The sequence below is a fragment of the Alnus glutinosa genome, chromosome 9, assembly GCF_958979055.1.
Source record: "Alnus glutinosa chromosome 9, dhAlnGlut1.1, whole genome shotgun sequence".
Lineage (NCBI taxonomy): Eukaryota > Viridiplantae > Streptophyta > Magnoliopsida > Fagales > Betulaceae > Alnus > Alnus glutinosa.
Genome location: NC_084894.1, coordinates 19,675,118 through 19,697,377, shown reverse-complemented (window position 1 = coordinate 19,697,377; position 22,260 = coordinate 19,675,118). Strand labels below are relative to the sequence as shown.

At 34.6% G+C, this 22,260-nt stretch overlaps 1 long non-coding RNA gene across 1 annotated transcript; it reads right to left on the bottom strand.

Moving 5' to 3' along the window:
- Positions 1–3,277: 3,277 nt before the first annotated feature.
- Positions 3,278–5,996, bottom strand: LOC133878462 (uncharacterized). The gene is made up of 3 exons (XR_009901907.1): positions 5,721–5,996; positions 4,924–4,980; positions 3,278–3,689 (listed from the first exon to the last, which is right to left on the bottom strand). It is a non-coding gene; the product is annotated as an uncharacterized LOC133878462 (long non-coding RNA).
- Positions 5,997–22,260: the final 16,264 nt, after the last annotated feature.

The following is a 22,260-nucleotide window of genomic DNA, read 5'->3' as shown; positions in this document are numbered from 1 at the left end:
CTTTCAAAATCCTGCGATTAGTCCTCAAGCATAACTGTATCGATATCACTACGCCAAACTTGCTTCAAGGTCCATCTTGAATTCAACATCTTAGGCTGGTCCAACTATAAAACAATACATGTTTAATAGATGGAAAAGATATAAGCGCAAGTCTACAACTTAGTAAGTAATAATACGGGGAATCATTCAAAGGAATGCATAACATTGAGACAAGTGGCATTCCATTAAACTGATAAGTGTACCTCCTTTTTGCTAAAATTGGGTTTAGATTAGTTAAATTATTTTGTAAAATGTGCCTTGAGTGAAACGTTTTAGTTTTCTGCAAAACAAACAACCACTTCTAACTATTCTTTTCTCAATTTAGCAAGCATTTTTCATGAAATGAGGATTTTTGAGTTTAGTGTGTTACATAATTAAGTTCATGTTTGCACCTTTATGCAAAGGTATCCATCCCACCCCTCCACCCTACCAAATATTCGCGGGAACTTTATGTTTGCTATTGTTTGTCCCAAGTAGTTATTTTATAAAGCATGAGAGGAATCGTAACGGCTGTTATACCCCAAGGGGTGGCTTGATGGTTAGGACCTGGGACGGTAGGGCATTTCTTCTTTTTGATCCTAGATTCGAATCCTAAAGGTTCTGCCTCCTACTGGGGCTAGCTACCCGAGTATAGCCTACGTTTAAGTCAGGGGTTGGGTTGGGGATTAGTCTGGAGATCCTGACTGGGTCACTATGCTCTGTAAGTGCCACCACTGTGTGTGGGCTAGCCATCCCGAGGTACTGTTTGACTATAGGTGAACTGTGATACCCTGATAAAAAAAATAAAATAAAATAAAATAATATGGTAGAGGCTGTTATGTTTCTTTTCGTCCCAGATCTGAAATTTTTTTATTTGACCTGCATTAGATCACAACCATATTTGCTTATATATTGTGGTACCTGATAAAACAATGAAAGGATTATACCCAAAAGTGAAAAGAAAGAAAATGAAAACCATACAAGTTTTACCCATGCTACGATTCACTATTTGTGTCAGATTAATTTGAAAGGCCTTGCTCAGGTTAGTGTAAAATTTCAAAAGGGTTCCCCATCAAAACCATTTGATTAACTATTGGCTGTACTACCCCCAAAGAGGTAACAAACATTCCTCTTCTCTCTACATGTTGTATGTTTGTGCTGTCTTTATACGTGAAACAACATAATTTCAGAGGGCCTTTGACAATTTTTACATAAATTATGTGATCCCCTATAATACAAAATCACGGGTTAGTTTTAAAATTTGCACCCATGGATGTATGGAGTTTGTTTTATCTTAATCAAACAATTTACTTTTTTCTTTAATTTTTTCCAAGGACCTTTGGGCTTCTTCTTCTGCAAAGTTGTAGTGGCCGGTCTCTATTTAAGAACAAACTTTATATTAATTTCAAGTTAAATTTACATTATAAAATCACATTTCGTATTTATGGCTCTCTAATTATGCATTTAATTTGTTTTAAATTTTTGAATTTGATATTGTAATCAGAATTATACATTGATGTGATCCAAACTTGATTTTTTAATAGATCATTTTATTTATTATTTATTTTTAATTCATTGATTTCCAATCTGGTGCTTCCTTTCAAGCTTTGATCTCAACGCAATTTGAAAAATAAACTATGTAACTCCTAATTTAACACGTGTGTGTGATCAATTGTGCAACAAAATATTTAAATGTGGAATTTAAAAGAGACAAATATTTTGTTGACGAAGTGGAAACTCTTATCAAAAGAAAAACCACTCCGGGGCAGCCAAACCCATGAAATTCACTATTCAGAAGACAAAGCTAGTTACAAAGCACTTGTATTCACATACTTCTGATGCAGTAGTCATACATTTAAATCTGACACGTACCTATACGTGAACACTTCCCAACCAGACCTTCTGTCTGAAGGGGTCTTCAATGGACTCTTTTAGCTTAGGGTTCCTCCCTAAACTAGACTTCAATGGATTGATCAAATCACACAAATAAAATTCTAAGAGAGCTAGCAAATCTAATAATTTCTGCCTAAACATCCTCTTTTAGCACAATGGAGTTTATATGATACTCCTTACCTATGGGAGATTGATACTCAATGCTTCTTACAATAACACAGCATAGTGACCTCTATTTATAGGCTTCAGAACCCTAAATCAACACTGATGTGGATTTCTTCTAGGCAGCGTCCGAACTTGGACAGTGGGCGTCCGGACGTCAAGCAGCAACCGACTTCAAATAACACACTTTCTTCAGAAGTCTTCAGTAGCGCTTCTGGACGGCATAGCCCTAGCGTCCGGACGGTTGCATGTTGTTTTCTACTGTTTGCAGACATTGCATTTCTGTTCAAACACATCATCAAACAGGTACTCTCGAGTCTAGGTGTTTGCTGGGCTGTCCAGACACTGATGCAAACATGTGCTCCCTGACTTCAATGTTTGCTGAGCTGTTCGGACACTTCATCGAACATTGTAGGGCGTCCGGATGCTTCCTCTGGCCGTCCGGACGGGCGCTAGGGAAAACCACTTTTGCAGAGCTGTAAATTCTTCCAGATGCTTTCCTTCTTCAGGAAATTGCCTTTTCAGTGCCAGACTGTGCAGATTACTTCCTTGTTGAGCCATTTTCCATCTTAGAATTAATTTCGCAATAATGTCTGAAAGTTTAAAGCAGTAGACATAATATTATAGGAAAAATCTATCAGCTTGTCCTTAGTAAGTATAAAGATACTTACTATTTCTGCTCCAAAGATTTTCCTCTACAACTACATAATTACAATCATGTAATAATATTAAATTAGTGAAAGACATTACTACTACTTCACCTATTTATTAGAGGTTATTCTTTCATTACAACGGCTACAGATTTAAATATAATAAGTATAACCTTATATTTATTTTATTTTGATTTAGTTTTATTTTACACCAAATGTCCACATTAATATTATAATAGTGCTACTAGAATTATTCTCTCTTCCCAAAAATATATCTTCTTTTAAAAATACTTGCTTAGATATATATATATATATATATTTACATAACGGACATTTAAGTTTAAAACAAGAATACAAGTGTCACTTAACTAAGCGCACACATAATCTTCCGCCTTTTTATCAAATACACAAGTCTACACATACACCCGTTTGACACACAGTTATACACATATTTCACTCATCCTCACAACCCACATGCATTCATTGTGACGACCTTTTTTTTTTTTTTTTTTTTTTTTTTTTTTTTTTTTTAAAAAAAACATACATAAATGGATCTTCACAATGGCACGACTACTTGTCGCTTAGCCAACATAACGTATATGTTCCATAATATGTACCTGATATTCAGAGTTACATCTAACACAGCGGAATAAAAATATCAATGTGCAGCGAAACACATATCAATAGCGGAAATACATCTAATACATAACTGTTATCAACAACAAGAGCTATTTACATGTCTAACTGATTAAAGCTTACAAATCATTTTACTATAATTACATATCAAAATACAGCAAATACGTAAACCACGTAGGACACGAGCCATAAATAAAATATCTAAAATACGGACTACCCATAAGTCCGTGATTTATGACTGTCGCGATGTGCTCCAATCATAGCATCCCATACGCTAGGTGAACGAGTCAATATCTATATCCGTAGAACCTGCAACCAAAGCATCAATGTCTGCACGGTTGCGGGGGTTGCCGCATCCGCACAGGAGGAATTATGAGCCCACCGCCTTAGCATAAATAAATACACTAAGACCGTAGAGGTATACTATTCACTGAGTTTTCGCAAACAACCAACTTTTCATTTTTAGTCACGCATACACTATAACAGCTACCAATTTATAAACTTTTGTTTGAAAATCCCCATAGCTGATATAGCAAACATCGACTAATAGAAAACATTTAAAGCATACTATGTAGCTGCGAACATATATAGAAGTTCCAGTCATCCCACCTTGGAAGCAACTACATACATTCTTACCTACTATAAAACTTTTGTATTTGGTGTCTTAAATGTACAAAGAAACATCATTGCCAGATGTAGATAATTTCATGTCAAAAGACACTTATATTACCCAATCCAGTAGCGTACAATCTAGGTACATCAAGCATAAAACAATGGCGGCTCAAATGTACAAAGAAACAAAATTGCCAAATGTAGGTAACTTCATGTCAAAAGACACTTACATTACCCAATCCAGTAGCGTACAATCTAGGTACATCAAGCATAAAACAATGGCATATTACTCAGCAATACAAAGAAACAGCATTGCTAGATGTAGGTAACTTCGTGTCGCAAGACACTTACATCACCCAATCCAGTAGCGTGCAATCTAGGTATATTAAGGCTCGATGCCTTTAAATCATGCAACAAGAAATATATATCATAAAAACAGCACACACAAATACAGCATGATATATGTATGCATATGCAATGTCCTCAAAGCCCCTGGCTCAAGAAATTGAGTCCCAGACTCAAATTATCGAGTCCCAAACTCAAATCGCCGAGTCCTAGACTCATATCATCGAGTCCTAGACTCAAATTACCGAGTCCCATACTCATATCATTGAGTCCCAGACTCAAATCACCGGGTCCAAAGTTGTGCCATTAAGTACGCAATGCATCATGTCCCCACTTTATAACTCACACTAAAAATCTCAATCATTTACAATGCAACCCTAGTCTACAAAATCCCCAACCACCACGTACCGTCACACAATTCATTCGAACTCTACATATTATATACATACTTCAACATCATTATAATTTCAAGATATTCAAAAGTACTCAAATCATCCAAAATAGATATATTCAACATACAGTTGGTTCATATTTATAAAACAACATATATATTTTGCAAATCTATAATACATAAAAATAATAGTTTCTCAGTGAGTAGAATACTCACCTTGGCTGCGCGGATATTAAGCACTAGGTCCCCTAGACACCACCATGCAATGCATCACTGTAAAAACAATACATTGCACATTATTGACAACTTCTAATATTGAACTCACATTTAGCTCTTAAATTGCTCAAGAGCTAACCCATTGAAAACTCATAATATTTTAAGGGTTCCAAACGCCTACCCATAAATCCTAAACACTAATTAAAATTCAAACAATACTAACCCAGAGTATTTACTAAGGGTTAGATATTAAAATCACTATTTAATTATTTACTCATAATATTTTAAGGGTTCCAAACGCCTACCCATAAATCCTAAACACTAATTAAAATTCAAACAATACTAACCCAGAGTATTTACTAAGGGTTAGATATTAAAATCACTATTTAATTATTTACTCATAATATTAATTATTAACCTGTAATTAATTTCACTAAGCCTTAAATTATTTTTTATTAACACTTTTATAATAATATTAGCCCTAAAATTATATTCACTAATCTCTAAATAATTTCTCACTAACATTTTCTCAATATCATTAACTCTAATATTATGTTCATTAATCTTTTTACAACAATTACTAACTTATTAGCATAATTTAATCATCTAGATTTTAATCACTTAAAAACCCCAAATTAGTTTAACCTATCAAATTAGGGTATCTAAACTTAAATCATAATTTATAAAACACTACCCCAAACACAATATTATTAACCCAATAGCTTTTACTAAGGGTTAATCACATAAAAAACTTAATTAAAATTAAATATTCAAAAGTTAGGGTTAGGAAAGCTCACCAAAAATTTCACCAAATGTAAATCCAACATTTGGAGAGTGTTTAACAAGCTCCATACAACAAATCCTCAAACCAATCGGTAGAAACGTAGATCAGGCTTCACGTTTCCGAAATCAAATTTGAGTTTGGACGGTTGAATTTTCGTAGATCAAAGAAAATGAGAGAAATATTCTATTGGAACGAAAAGAGGCAGAGGCTACTGCCTCTTTTCATTTTTGTTTGAGGAAGGGCCGCATGGCCCTTCATCATTTATTTACTTTTTTCTTTTCTTTTCTTTTTAATGGCCATTTGGCCATCATGCTTTAAATGGCCAAGTGGCCATTTTATTTGAGTGTGGGGGCAAGTCGCCCCACATGTAATTTTTATTTTATTTTATTTTATTTTAAAAACTTCTTTCTTCTTTTGACTTTTCCTTTTCATTTTTTTATTTTTTTTTTCTCCCACTTTCGGATTCTTCTTTTCTATTTCATTCTTTTCTTATTTTATTTTATTTATTTTCTAATTTATTTTCTGATTGCTATTTTCTTTTTCTTTTTCTTTTTAGACTTTAATAATATTCTCTTGTATTTTTAATGGCACTAAAATAATTTTAATTAATCATTTACTCAAATTTTATACTCTAATTATTAAATAATGTCTCAAACATTACATTCACACCTTTATTTCTTCCTTTGGAAAATACCTCACTGTCAATACACACATGTTGGAATTAAATCACAAGCACTCTTTATTCATTTTTCTTTTCACCCACAACCCCTTACACTCCAAACTTACTCACACACAGTTCATTTTAACTCAACAACACACATACATGCACTTTTTACAGCACACACACATTTAGCCTTCTAAGTTATCACTCATAATACTATATATCAGTGGCACATTCATACTCACACTAACACACACACTTTTAATTTAAACATAGCCATGGTTTCCATAATCATTTCTAATCCATTCTTAAGTCTTTCAAGCTTCAAACTTACTGATTTGCTGATGAAAGTGGCCAGGAAATCCTCTGTTAACAATCAAAAGAAAGGTTTATAAATATATATACACATACATATGAGATGCTTCCTATCCAAAGGAGAAGAAATCTAGATAAATACATTTAGGAAAGGGAAAAACAAGGTTTCCAAGGAAGAAGAAAGGAAAACTACTTGCTGAAATTGCTCTCAAGGATCCTAAATGAGTTAAGGTGCTGCTGTCCAAGGATTAAAACACACAAGAGGATTAAAACATGCTTTGTTTTGTCATTCCAGAATAGGGACAGCTTCTATTTAAGCTTTCTACTGGTTTTGTGGTGAAAGGAGGGTGGTTAGGACTTTGATTCCAAGTTTACTAGTTGCTGGAAACGTGGAGAAATTAAGGAGAACTCCTATCTCTGCTTTTGCAGTGAAAAGAAAAGAGAAATAGGGGCTTTACGTGAGAGAGAGTTTGCTGAGATTTTGTTCTTTGATGGAGATTTTGATAGCTCATGCATGCTATATATAATAATCCTAAATGGTTGAGATCAAGCCAACAACTAGGTGCTTCAATGGCTGGATTTAAGACACCTCAACTAGAGAAAATAGTACTTAGATTACCCATATCTTATAAAATATGATTTTCATCTCTTTGAATAATAATTACACCAAATCTCATTGGTTTTGGACCAAACCAGCTAACTAGACTAACTAGACGAATTTTGATCTCCTGAGATCAATAACATGGTATGGGTTCAAGAATCAAAGGTAGGAAATCACCACTTGCAGCTTACACGTAAACTGCATCGCACTGGATAATTAAGTCGCTCGATCGACTATAAAGTCGCTCGATCGATTCCATTTTCCCGCAGCTATTAAGTCACTCAATCGATTTAATATTCAATCGATCAACTTCGCTTCCAAAGTCGCTCTATCGACTTTGGTTAATAATATCTTTACTTATCCGATTTCTGTATATATATACATATACACAATTCTACTTACTCTATAAATAATTAAGTCCTATACCTATGCACACACACATGTGTAAATATTATTATGTTATCTGTGCATTATTAACCTAAGTATGATATTTTCTGGGTATTACATGTTTAGGGATATATTGAAGATCTGCTAGCTCTTTAACTGTTGCCAGTGTGTGATTTGATCAGCTGTGGAGTCTATCTTAGGAGTTGGCCTTAAGGTAAAGGATTCTATTGAAGTCCCCTTCAGGTAGGAGACCTGGTTGGGAGGCGTTCGTGTTGGGTTACACGTCCGAGTTCAAGGTACGACCACTGCATCAGGAGTATGTGAGTGCTACTGCTTTGTAACTAGCTTTGTCTTCTGAATAGTGAATATTCTGGGTTTGGCTGCCCTGAAGTGGTTTTTCTCTTAATTGAGTTTCCACTTCTTCAACAAAATATTTGTCTCCTTTAAATTCCACATTTAATATTTTGTTGCATGCTATTCACACACACAGTTAATTAGAAATCACTTTTTTTTTTTTTTTTTTTTCATGTTGGTAGCTCAAATGCACAGAGATCTAACATTACCAACTGTGATAGCACCGTGCCTCAGGGCATTACGACTTCATGTCTATGGCACATAGTTGTTCATGCGGTTACTTGAGCAAAACTCTAATATCCAAGCACTTCTCACTGATGTACCAATGACAATCTATCTACCTACTCCCAAAACACATTGATACCCCAGCCAGTAGCGTCACATCCAAGTACATCAAGCTTAAAACATGCCATTTCGTTCTTTAGTACGAGCATACTATCATCTCCCGAATACGGGTAACACCGAATCCTAGGGCATTACAACTTCATGTCTATGGCAATCCATCTACCTACTCCCATTACACTATATTAGTCATACCCTAAGCTCTTTTCCATTAAAACTCTTAGGCATACTAATACGTCTAGCATAAAAACTACAACATTCTATATCATGAAAACATCGTACAATTTAAACAATGATATGCATGCTCATGATAGTCTTTTTATTCATTGTGAGGCTTACCCTCTCTTTCATTGTTATAAGGCATACCATCTCTTTCATTATTATGTTCATGTTTTATGCTTTACAATTCAAACTCTATACTCCTATTCTTTGCAAATCATACTTTCTTCAAATATGATAAACCAATCAACATGCAATTTTATCATTTTACTTTGCATAATTTAAAATCTCAACTGCAGCACACGTTCAAACACTTTAAATCAATTCAACACCCTTCATTCATGCATCATTTCATAAACAACATTGATATAATTTGAACATAATTGAAACTACTTAAATCATTCCAAAAGCATATATTCAATATACAGTTGGTTTGGATTTACAAAATAATATATATATATATATATATATATATATATATATATATATATATATATATTGCAATTTTAATATACATAAAAATAATAGTTTCTCAGTGAGTAAAATATCACATTGGCTGCATTGTACTCATGACTCGAACATTCCTTTGGATTCTAGTCACTTGGACACGACATTAGAGAACCAATTAAAGTCTCCAATGATGACACAAGCCTGCAAACATTTATGATGTTAGACTACAGTATTGAACTCTATACTCATAACACATAAACTACCTGCATGCTCACACGTCGCATCTTTCGCTTCTAAAGCTAGCTAGATACCTAAGGCTATTATTAGGTTAGTCATTGGTTATAGGTTCCTATTATATCTTGGTTATTAATTAGAAGATGCATTTTCTATTTTATTTGTCTACTTATTATTATTAAGTTACATTATCATTGTTAATCATTTTTATAGCTTGTTATTCATTTACTAAGTTAACATACATATTTAACTCATATATATATGCATATGTATATATGTATATATACATATATACATATACACATTCAACGCTTGATGATACACTAAAACACTTAGTGTACATGGATAAGTGAATTAGGTACCACGTTACCATATTATCATTATTAACTATTAAGCTTTATATGTCAAACACTTATTAAGCTAAACTTAGTCTCATAACTCACTTAGGTATTTCATAATACATAGATAGACGCATCAATCATCTAATCACGTTACTAAATGAACCCGGAGCCTATTTATATATTTTTATAATGTTACTAATTTATATTTGTTGTCTTAAGGTAATTTTAGGCTATCTTCTATTTATTCACTTGCTACCCATCTTAAACTAATTACTTAGTTACCTTGTCTCCAATCACCCAAATAGTACAAAGACTAAGACCTTATCATCCATTACCATAACCTAATACAATATTATAGACAAATGAACTCAATCCCTCTCATAAATGGAAATAGCATGTTCTCTACCAAAACCTCATTACACCAATCGATAACTTAGTTAAATCAAAGCATCCTCAAGTGAGTCGTAAAGTCTCCAAACCCAACCAAAAATCACATAATCACACACGTGCCTCAAAATCAACAATTGGCAATTAATAAGCTCAGTGGAAACCAATCCTACAATGACCCAAATTCAATACCAATCCAACATAGCAAAGGCCACAAATCAAACCCTCATTCAGTATGCTTTTGACAACCAATCTAGCCATTCATTTGGATTAAACCATTCACACAACCAACAATTAGCCATAAAATTCACCCCAACCGGATGCTACCAAAAAATCCAAGGAGAATACCCATTCGGCCATGCCCATTTAAAACCCTAAAAAATAAATCTCCATCTTCGGTTATCACTAGCCCCATTTGGCTACCCATTATAAAGTATAACAAAACTCCAAAATCATAAATCTAAACCAATTAGGAAATGAAACTATGTTACAATTTCACACAAGAACAAACCCACAACCGGCAATCAAAGTAACCCAAGCAAAATCAAAGGCCAGGGAAGAGAAATCTCACCAAGCAAGGCCAGAATCCACTGCACAGTCGTTGCCACCACGCCACGACGGTGGTCCAGCCAGCACAGTCCCAAAATTGCACCACTCACGGCCCAAAACCCACCTTCCACACTCACGATGTAACGCCCCGCTTTTACAAAAAGCGTAAGTGAAAATTTTCGAATTTTCACGAGACATTACTAACTTATCAGAGGTAATTATTGGCAACGGAATAAATGTAATATAAATTGGGAATAGGTTGACACCTCAGAGCTACTACTGAAATACCTCAAAATATATAATAAGCCAGTTAGCATAATTATACAAACAGCAATACCAGTCATGCCTCACAGGGCTAGATAATTATACAAGCCAAATATCTACATATAACTGGAGAATTATAAGTATTGTCTTAAGTTAGGCTAATGAACTACAACAGGGTAGTCCCAAAATATAGGCTATCCAGCCTTACAAAAACTGACCTAGGAACCGTCTATGTGTCGGGATAGTCCTGATAATCCTCTTCTTCTTCATAGCCTGAACCATTACAAATACCATACAAAGAGAAGAAAACAACATAAACACTAAAGTGAGTCCGCTGTTTCCAATAATAATATGAGTGCTGATTTATTTAATTAATGCAACACAATGCAATGGCCATATAATCACATATATATACAAAATATAATCTATGGTCGCGAGTCATAGACATAAAATGAACATAAACGTAATCATAAAGCAATGACAGTTTTAAGTGTATAGTTTTAGGTATTTCCCTTTTTCCACTCCTCTGTTGGCCTAGGCACGGTTAACGTGTTATTTGAAGCCTGGGCTTCCTCCCTTTAACTTTTAATTATTTTCTTTGGGAGCCTAGGCTCCTGGAAACCTCGGAATCCTTGGTGACCTAGGTACACCAGTTTTTGTATTTATTATTCTCTTTTCAGGTACCTCCTCATTCACTGAGAACCTAGGAACTCACGTGAAGCCTCGCGTACCCACTGTGGATCTAGATCCAACAGCTTGTTATTAGACAGATTATTAAAATAATAAAATATGCAAAGCCACATGCGTAAACAAGTAAATAAAACAGTAAACATAATATTATAAGAAAAGTCAACCAGCTTCGTCCTCAGTAAGTATAGAGATACTTACTAGTTTCTGCTCCAAATATTTTCCTTTACAACTGCATAACAATCATCATATGATGATAACGGATTAATAAAGCATTCTATGAAATCATTATTATTACCATATCTCTTCCTAGAAATTGCAACGGCTACAGATTTAAACATGATCTCTTATTTATCTATTTTAGTGCTTACTCACCAACTCTTATATTAGCACCACTAGAATTATCCATCACATAACATACCTTAAAATAAGGATACATTGTCATATAATCAAGCACACATATGATTTTACTTTTCTTTAATTCACACATCCTTATAACACACACCTAAATATTGCTCACCTCTTTTCTCTTAATTTATATATATATATATATATATATATATATATATATATATATATATCAAAACCTCAACACATATACTCTCACACTTACATTTCTTGATCTATTTTAAAACACAATTTACCCATTCTAAATTACTAATCTCATGTAGTAAATACTCATCCACATGCTTACACATATACTCACATGTAAGTTAGCCAACTTTTCATACAACATGCATAATTAAAAGCAAGAGCAAGTCATAATTTCAAATAACAATAGGACTACTTGATCTATGAGAAGTTTAAGGGAGAAAATACTCACCCAAAGTTCCCCAATAACTTAAAGAGTGGAGGAGAGTTGCTGTCCAAGAGAATTCCACTTGTAAAGCTTGGTTTCTTGGTCTCAAAACAAAGGTGGTTTCCACTCACATTCCTCTACTGATTTTGTGGGAGAATGAGGGTGGTTTTGGAGCTTAATTTGGCTTGCTAGGTGCTGGAAAGTGAGGTGAAATTGGAGGATTTTCGTGCTTCTTCTACAGCACTAGAGCAAGAGAGAGTTTTGGCTAGAGTTTGGTTTCTTCTTCATGAAAATCAACTCCCCATGCAACCTATATATAGCACTCTTGAAGGGCTGAGATCTAACGAACAAATCAACACCTCAATGGCCGGATTTGAGCCAACCAACACCTCAAATCCATAGCTCAAATCTCATAGGTGACTATTCCATATCTTAGTCCATGATTGCATGATATCTAAGGAAATCTAGTTGGGCGTCAACCAAGATGGACTAACTAGGCTACCTAAATATGGGCATGATCGTTTGGCATCAAGTACCACGTGTGGGTCCCAAATTATTGGGTGGAAAAATCAATTTTCGCATTTAGCGGAAACTGCACCGCACTGGGCGAAGTCGCTCGATCGAAAATAAAGTCGCTCGATCGACTTCGACCCATAATCGCTCGATCGATTTAACTTTACTGATCCAACTCTCTACATGCATAACTATATAACTTAATTAGACTAAGAGCAATTCTTAAGCCTTATACTTATGCACATATTTTAATAACTTAAGTGGGGTGTCTTTCCCGGGTATTACACACGGGTTCTCTCACACTCTCGGTTCATCTCTGTGTATCACACAATCGTGTGTGTGTGTGTGTGTGTGTGTGTGTGAGAAGAAGGAAGGAGAAGGGGAGAAATGGAGAGGGAGGGTCGGTTGTGCGAGAGAATCAGAGAGGAGAGGAAGAAAAGAAAGAAAAGGAAAAAGGGAGAGGGAAGTCGGGCGTGCAGGGGGGGAGAGGGAAAGAAAAAGAAAAGAAAATGAAGAAAGAAAGAGATAGTGGGACATGTGTCCAACTGTGGGTGGTTGGGAGGAGATAATGTTATCTCCTCCTAGCCAACCGTGTGCTAACACGTGGCAATGGAAGATTACATTTTATTTTAAAGTCCAGACTTTTATTAATTACATTAAGACCCCATTATATTAAAATTCTATCTTTTAATAATTAATATCTAACCCCATATTTAAATTAAACACATTCTATAAGAAAAGAAAATGAAGAAAGAAAGAGATAGTGGGACATGTGTCCAATTGTGGTTGGATGGGAGGAGATAATGTTATCTCCTTCTAACCAGCCGTGTACCGACACGTGGCAATGGAAAATTACATTTTATTTTAAAGCCTAGACTTTTATTAATTACATTAGGATCCCATTATATTAAAATCCTATCTTTTGATAATTAATATCTAACCTCATATTTAAATTAAATACATTCTATACATAAAATTAGCTATTTATTATTCTTATTCTATTATTTATTTTAAACACATTTTATTTCCATAATACTAATATTATCACTTAAAATCTAACTATTAATCCCTTCTAATTAATAAATATAATTTATTAATTGCTAAATGTCCTATTTATTTTCTTGGTCTTTATAAAATCTAAAAGTTATTTTTAAAACTTAAAGATCAAACGATAAAACCTTTAAAACCAAAAAGTAACATTTAAGCTTTAAACTTTGACTGAACCGAAAACAGGTCAAACGAACTCAAATTTAGTCGATTCAAAGCCCATTATCCTCACAATAGAAATATCTATCACATGGTAAAATTTGGTGAAAAGTGTACTGGTTGACTTTTTAAATTTATAGTTGACTATTTAAGTGCCAAATTGCACTTTTTACTAACATTTGACTTCTAAATTTGGAAATGATAAATATGTTTTTAGGACTTATAATGACTCAATATAATATATATTTATAGTTAATACTTGAATTGTATAAAGTTAGAATTCAATTTGGAGACAGTTGACTTTTTGACCAAAATTGGTGCCTAAATGACCCAACTATTGAGTTTGTGATAGAAATAAATTAAAAGCTCAAGACCAGCTAGTCCTAAGTGTCTCCAAAACTGAAGACAAGTTGATTTTTACTTAGAGGAATTTGGTTGCAAGTTAAGGCCATTTCGGCATTTCCTCCTGACGTGCTCAGTTGCCTCAGGCTTTTGTCATTTTGGCATCGGAAAAAACCAACGCTCATTGTGTGAAACAAGGTGGGACAGGTTTGATTTTTTCCATGTTACCCCTGACATGACAAAAAATCCCCTTTAAAATGGTCAAAAAAGCCCCCTTAAAACGGTCAATACACACCCAATTTGAAGGGCATTTTGGTCAAGAAGCTACTCATTGACTAAAGTTGGCTGATGGGTATAGTGCCCCAGATTTTAAGTAATAAAATAAAATGTCTTAAATTAGAATTTAAGACTGAATAAAATAGACAAGTCTAGAATTGACATTTGATTCTCATGACTCGACGCTCGAATAGCTTAATATTGTAGAAAACAATATTCACGTCCAGCTGTGAATAAAATACGGGCTTTAAACACAATATTTTAATCCCCGGTAAAAAATAAAGAATACATGAATATTTATGAAAATAAATATTCTTTGGTCTTATTATTTGTAAACCATGATTTTATAAATAAAGAATAATATTATTAGACTCTAATAATATTACATGATTAATAAATAGACAGACTGAATTATTCAGTGGACTAATTGATATTATTGTGTAATATATATATTTAAGGTGTTATAATACTATTGAGATAATAATATTAACAATGAAACGAACTAGACTCAAAATGGGCTTAATTTATTATCTTAATGAATTATACATAATGGTAAAGACCTAATGTAAACTATCCACGGATAAAGTATCTCAAGATATTTTTATGAAAGATATTTTTATGGAAGATATTTTACTAAACTTAATGATTAAGAAAAAAAATAATATCTTGTTATTTTGATAAAAACTGAACCCCTCCCTACCAGTTCACGCATCACTCTTCCTCTTCTTTATTATTTTTTTCCTCTTTCCTTATTCTTTTTCTTTCTTCTTCTTTCTACTTCTTCTTCTCTGTTCTTCTTTTTCTCGCCCGTATACACAGATCGAGTGAGAGGGAGATGAGATCGAGAGAGAGTAAGATGGAGAAAGAGGGATCGGGAGAGAGAGAGAGAGAACCAATCAGGGGACTGAGATGCCGAGAGGGGGAGGCCGATCTTCCTATGGATGACGCCGGTGAAGCAAGGGGAGCCGATTTTTGGCGAGCCTGTAACCCGAGAGGAGCTCCGATCGTGAAACCCGTGAAACCCATGACCCGCAACCCGCCAGACTTGAGAGAGAACCTGGGCAGTTTGTGAACCCATGAGACCCGATCCTCCATTAACGAACTTCGGCGAATCAGAGATTTATCAGCGGCCTGAGATGTGATTTCCGATGGTCTAGTGGCGGTTTCTGGTGAATCTGGGCAGAAATCCGGTGGAAATTAATGGAGATTTCGATAAAATTTCTAAGAAATTCTCAAGGTAATTTCTTGTGATTTTTTTGAGTGATATTAGATTTTTGTTGACAATTGTTGTGAATGATTTCAGTGACCGATTGGTCTTGATTGATTGTGTAATCCCCTGTTTTGAGTTTAGATAAAAATTATGTATTTTGGTTGTTAAACTCGTGTGATTCCAGTTGTGTTGTTCCCTATTGTTGGCCGTGAGTGGGGTGTGTATCGGCTATAGGTGTTTTGGCTGTTGGAGGTTTCGGTCACTAGTAGTATGTATATTGTTTTTGGGGGTTTTATTGTTTGACCGATTGGGTGTTTGGTGTAAAGATTTCTGGGTTTGGTCTCACAGCTAGGTCTGTGTTGATTTGGGTTGAGTATTACCTTGTATTAGTTATGGGGTTGGCAGTATGGGTTTTGATAGTTGTCTTGATGATATCTTGTTATTATAAGAGATAACGGTTGGAATGATTTTAGGTTTAGAGAAAAAGGGTTTTTGGGTGAGAAAATGTTATAAGAAATGATATGAGTTTTAATGATTTGTGGAAAGTATATATGTATGGGGTTATGGTTGAAAATTAATATTAAGACTAAAACATGTTATGCCTTTCCAAAAGTAAAACGATAATTGTACCTATGCGAATATAATTAGGATTTATGAGTAATGATGTTAATATCCTATGTATATGTATATATTTATTGCAGATGATGAGTTGAAAGACTGTACAAAAAGGACTGTGAGTATTTCTTACTCACTGAGGGTGATACGTGTGGTTTTGTCTTTAGCAATGTAGTAATCTCTGTTTTATTTGATTGTATGCTAATTGATGTTTAGCATTTAATATGTGTAACATGTTTTGGTTGAGATTATTGATGTGATGTTGTTTGTATGATTATACTTGTAACGCCCCCAAACCGCTAAGGGTTAGGTTCGTCCTTTTCTCTTTAAAAACTGCAAAGATTCGTAAGGTCTGCCAAATATCTTAACTAGTATGCTGATTTAAATAAATAAAAATAATAGTGATTTTAAAACTCAGAGTTTTTAATAAATGCGGAAACGGTCATTTAGAAAAAATTAATTATAAAAGATACAATAACTGAAAATTTTAGGGTAACATAAATGAAATGTCCTAATGCATTCCTAGATCCCATCCCGGCCACCTACGTCTCTCTGTTCATAACCTGAAAACAAAAACAAAATAAGGGGTGAGCACAAAAAACATGCTCAGTAAGGAAATCCTCAACCATAAAACAGTTGAGTTAAATTCTTTTGAAAATCTCCAAAACATTTGTCAAAAACTCCCTTTTATAAATCTCCAAAACATTTGTCAAAAACTCCTTTTTATATACAAGATATAATATATGTTTGAAAATAATCATTACTCATAATATGCCCGTATACACTCTTACGCCCTGTGTAAATAGGGTTGCGCGGTCTATTATTTTTATTTATTTAAATCAACATACTAGTTAAGATATTTGGCAGACCTTACGAATCTTTGCAGTTTTTAAAGAGAAAAGGACGAACCTAACCTTAGCGGTTTGGGGGCGTTACAATACTGTGGTGTGATATAAGTCTTAATCAAAAGACTGGAGGTTTAAGTACCAAGGCGTTAGTGAATTGCAGAGACCAACGGATAAATGAAAGTTTAGGTACCAAGGCATCAATACATTGATAAAACCGACGGATAAACCAAAGATTGAAGGAATAATAAGGAAAAATAATAGTAGAGGTATGGCTCGGTAATAGTGGATAAAATAACGCTAATGGTATGTTAAATTAGAGAAGAAAATAGCGCTAATGATATGTTAAATTAGCGGAGAAAATAGCGCTAATGATGTGTTAACAAGAGATATTGTTTTGAGTATGTGAATAATTAAAGTAGAGGAATAAGCATGATTGTAGGTGGAAATGATTATGGCCCCGTTTGAAAACCAATTTCCCCTCCCCTCCCCTTCCCTTCACTTCTCCCAAAAAAATCAACTTCAAAACATTCTTAACTTTTTGCATTTTTTATATCACATCAACACTTTCTTATTACTTTTTAAATAAAAAACTCACTACAATACAATTTTTTTTCACTTTTCCATATAAATTATATCAACTTTATATCACATCAATTTTAATTTTCAATCATTCAAAAAAAAACCCAAAGGGAGGGGAGGGCAATGGGGTTTTCAAACGGGGCCTATGTGTATGTGAATATATCTGTCATCATTTGGATGCATTGTATATGGTTATATAAATTAGTGTGTCACTGTGGTTGAGGACCGTTGACTCACTCGACCACAGCATGACATTGTGGTGTTAACCATAATCGCATGTGAGTTTTGCAGGAACGAAGACAGGAGCTGCTAGGTTTATTAAGGACGAGACCTTTAGTTTATAGATTTTATATACAATGGTTATGTAATGTTTGTGCTGCATGTGGTACGTATATTGTTATTTGGATGTATTTTATTATATTAGAACAAATGGTTATTATTTTCTATATTGAGTTTATTTAGTCAGCTCTGATGTATTATTGTAAAAGAAAAATGTATTCCGCTGTCAATTTATACTCTAATGACGTCGTTGTTGATGTTATATCGATACGTGGAAATCGAAATTTTCACTTATGCCTTTTTGTAAAAAGCGGGTTGTTACAAGGGGCGTCAGCCTTTTTTTGCCAAAAGCTGTGGCTATGTTGGGGGTGAGGGAGGGGGGGAACGGGGTGAGGGTCTTCCAAACAGGACCTAAGTCTAGTTAGACAAAAAGTTAGACTTTTAAGTGTAAAATAGACTTTTTGGTCAACAATGGAGGCTATCTTGCTTATTGAATTCTAGTAGCCTTTCCAGCACACATCCATGGGTTCCTTTCATTCTCATAATGTCCTAAGACTCCTATAAATATGAGACAAGTCTTGCATACCATTCTTTCTTATGACAAGTAAAAATTGCATGCAAAAACAATCAAGTCTTTCCATTTTACACTACTCGGCCAAGGTGAGGATTGAGTGGAGCTTTTCTATTTTTCTCTTTTCTTTTTCTGTCCAGCAGCCATAGGGGAGCTAGATATACCTCTTACCTAGCTCTTTCACGGCCTAGCTTTATAGAACAAAGATCAAAAACCAAAACAGCACTAGCAACTCCAAAACTGGCCACTTTGGGCTCAAAAGAGGACTTTTGTTTCAGAAATTGTTTGGTAAGTTTTCTATGTGTTCAAGTGTTCCATAAGTGATTTATAAGATGTATTTTATGTTAAGTTATTGCCTAAAATAAAGATCACATAAGAAATAAGGTTAAAAAGAAAAGAATTCAAGAAAATGATCTAAAAGAACACATATACCTCTTTTTGATCTTATTTGATATTATTGTGAATTTTATGAAATTGTGGATACATATATATAATATTCTTGTTGTATTTTAGCCTTGTGATGGTCTTGGATCATCATAGATATTTATTTTATAGCTCTCTATATTAATTATTAAGATTCATGTTTTTCCCTTTTTTTCTTTATCTTTTCTTCTCCGCTCTTCCTTTTCAATTCATCGCTGATGTTGTTTTAAATAGTACTCGCAAGTGCATGAATCGTTTTGCAATATAGTGTTATGCAAGTGCGAGGTCGATCCCACAGGGAAATGGTCAAATATTGATATCTTGCTTAATCAACCTCATTTTTACCTAGTTCCAAAGGTTTGAGACTTGATTCAAGAACAAAAGACTAAATGAAAGAGATGTAATGAAATATGTAAATTAAAAGGAACTAAGGTTAAGGAATCCACCAAACCAAATCCTACAACTCACACTCTTGGTTTCCACTTGAACACCCAAAGAACTTTAAGCTTAGGGTGTTATTCAAGTTTCTTAACCATAAACCCAAGAACCATTAGATGAATCCAACACATTGACAAATCACAAAGAGTACCGATTGAAATCAAAACATCCAATGTATCGGTCAATCACAATGGATATCATCATTCAAACCGATAAAACAATGTATTAGTCGGTTGAAACACATAAAATGTCCTCTATCCACCACTAACCACATTCATTGCAAAAGATAAAGCTTTAAATGAATGGAACTTGAACAACTAACATGGTATATCATTAAATGAGCAAGTGGTACAACAAGATTGTCAGTGTCATCAATGGAAAGGTTTCATCCTCAACCCTAGTTGAGGTTACTAGCCTTCCATGACTAAGAACACCACAAGAAAATGATGAACAACCATGGAAATGAAAGAAAAGCTCTTACAAAGGGAAAGTATTTTGAAAATAAACTACTGAATTACACTACAATAAGCACGAAATTAAAACTAACTACAGAGTTTCTGCTCTATTCTCTCCTCTCCTATTCTCTCTTCTCCTATTCTCCCCTCTTCTCTATGGCATGGTCCTGCCTTTTATATAGAAATAGCATGCTGCAGGTTGCTGTCTTGGAGAAGAGTTGCTGCCTTCACGTGCTGTCCAGAAGCTTGGACAGTATGGAGATGCTGTCCAGCACATAGAGAAAGTGAAGATGCTGCTTGGGGAGAAGAGAAATGCTGCTGTCCATGCTGTCAAGTGCTTGAGTTGCTGCTGTCCTGCACACAGAGAAAGGAGATGTGTCCATTTGAGTGGAAGATGTGCTGTCCATTGAGTGGAGATGATGATGAGCTGCTGTCCCTTTAGTGGAAATGATGCTGTCCCATTGAGTGGAGATGATGATGAGCTGCTGTCCAGGTGTGCACAATTCCATGTTGCATGAAGGAAATCGCTTTGTCTTGATTTGGTGCACAGTAACATGTTTGGAAAGGGACTCCGGTGGTCCCAGCTTGTGCCTTTCGGTGCTGCAGGTTTAATAAAATCTGGTCCCCAAGTCATACAAAATCCAATCAAAGCAGGAAAAGACAAACTCCAAATTCGCACAGATTTGCGCACTTTTATTGCGGGGCAGATGGGCATAGTAAAAGTCCGAAATAGAAAAAACCTATTTCAGACTTATTTGTTTAATTTTTCATGAGCTTTCCAACGCCACCAAAATCAACGCAATCCTATTTTCGAGTCGAAAGTTATGATGAAAGTGACATGCATAACTCAAGGATTTTGCCACTTTGTTGAAATATTGGAATTTTGGACGATTTTCTTCAATCTTGTTGTCAATAAGTGTAGAGTTGCTGCCCATTATGGAGATATGTGCTTGATTTGGTCCCCACAAATTGATTTGAACATTCCTTACATCTTTATGTCAAATCCACAAAAATAACAACATTATTTCTCAAAGACATGCAAAACACTGAAATACCAAAACTAACAAAAAGTATTTAGAAAATAACAAAATTAAAGGTCTAACTTATGTAAATTAAGTGGTCCAAATATGCACTTTTTGGCACTCATCAATCGCCAAATACACCTGATCTCTTTACCAAATATTTCATATTTTTGTCGTTTTCTTTAATATCTATTTTTCACCTAAGGTAACATTGGCTTAGATATATATTAATATTAAGTTACCATACAAGAAAAAAGTGGACACTTATCAGCCTAAGAGAAGATGAAAAATAGGTGATGGCATGGCAGGCATACGGGCTGTTATGGGCAAAAGTGGTATGTCTTGTGTAGTAAATTCACAAGTAATTTTGACCGTCTTTATGCAATATGATTTCTATGAAACTTTTCAGTTAGATAGAGGACTACGAGTTGAGCATTTTGGGCTTTAAATTGACTCATTTCGAGTTCGTTTGATTCATTTTCCGTCTATCCAAACTTTTATATCCATTAAACTTTTTCACCCAAATTGGACACTTAAACGTACTTTGATTTACTCCAAATGAAAACCTTTAAGGTAAGAAGCTTACCAAAATACTTTTAGATGAATGTTACCAAACTTTAGGATCAATTCTCTCAATTTTTCTTGCTATGGTTGTGGGTTACAAGTGATTTTTTAAGAAGTTTTGGCTTTGAAGTGAGAGCAACAATGTGGTGAAATTGACTATGCCGAGGTTTCTATTTATAAATACTTGAATGGCCAAGAATTCTTCTAGCGACTTTTAATCACTAACCCCATTCGGCTACCCACTATAAAGTATAACAAAACTCCAAAATCATAAATCTAAAACAATTAGGAAATGAAACTATGTTACAACCTCACACAAGAACACACCCACAACCAGCCATCAAAGTAACCCAAGCAAAATCAAAGGTTAGGGAAGAGAAATCTCACCAAGCAAGGCCAGAATTCACTGCACAGTCGTTGCCACCGCACCACGACGGTGGCCTAGCCAGCACAGTCCCAAAATTGCACCACTCACGACCCAAAACCCACCTTCCACACTCACGGGTTCTCTCACACTCTCGGTTCATCTCTGTGTCTCACACAATCGAGTGTGTGTGAGTAGAAGGAAGGAGAAGGAGAGAAATGGAGAGGGAGGGTTGGTTGTGCGAGAGAATCAGAGAGG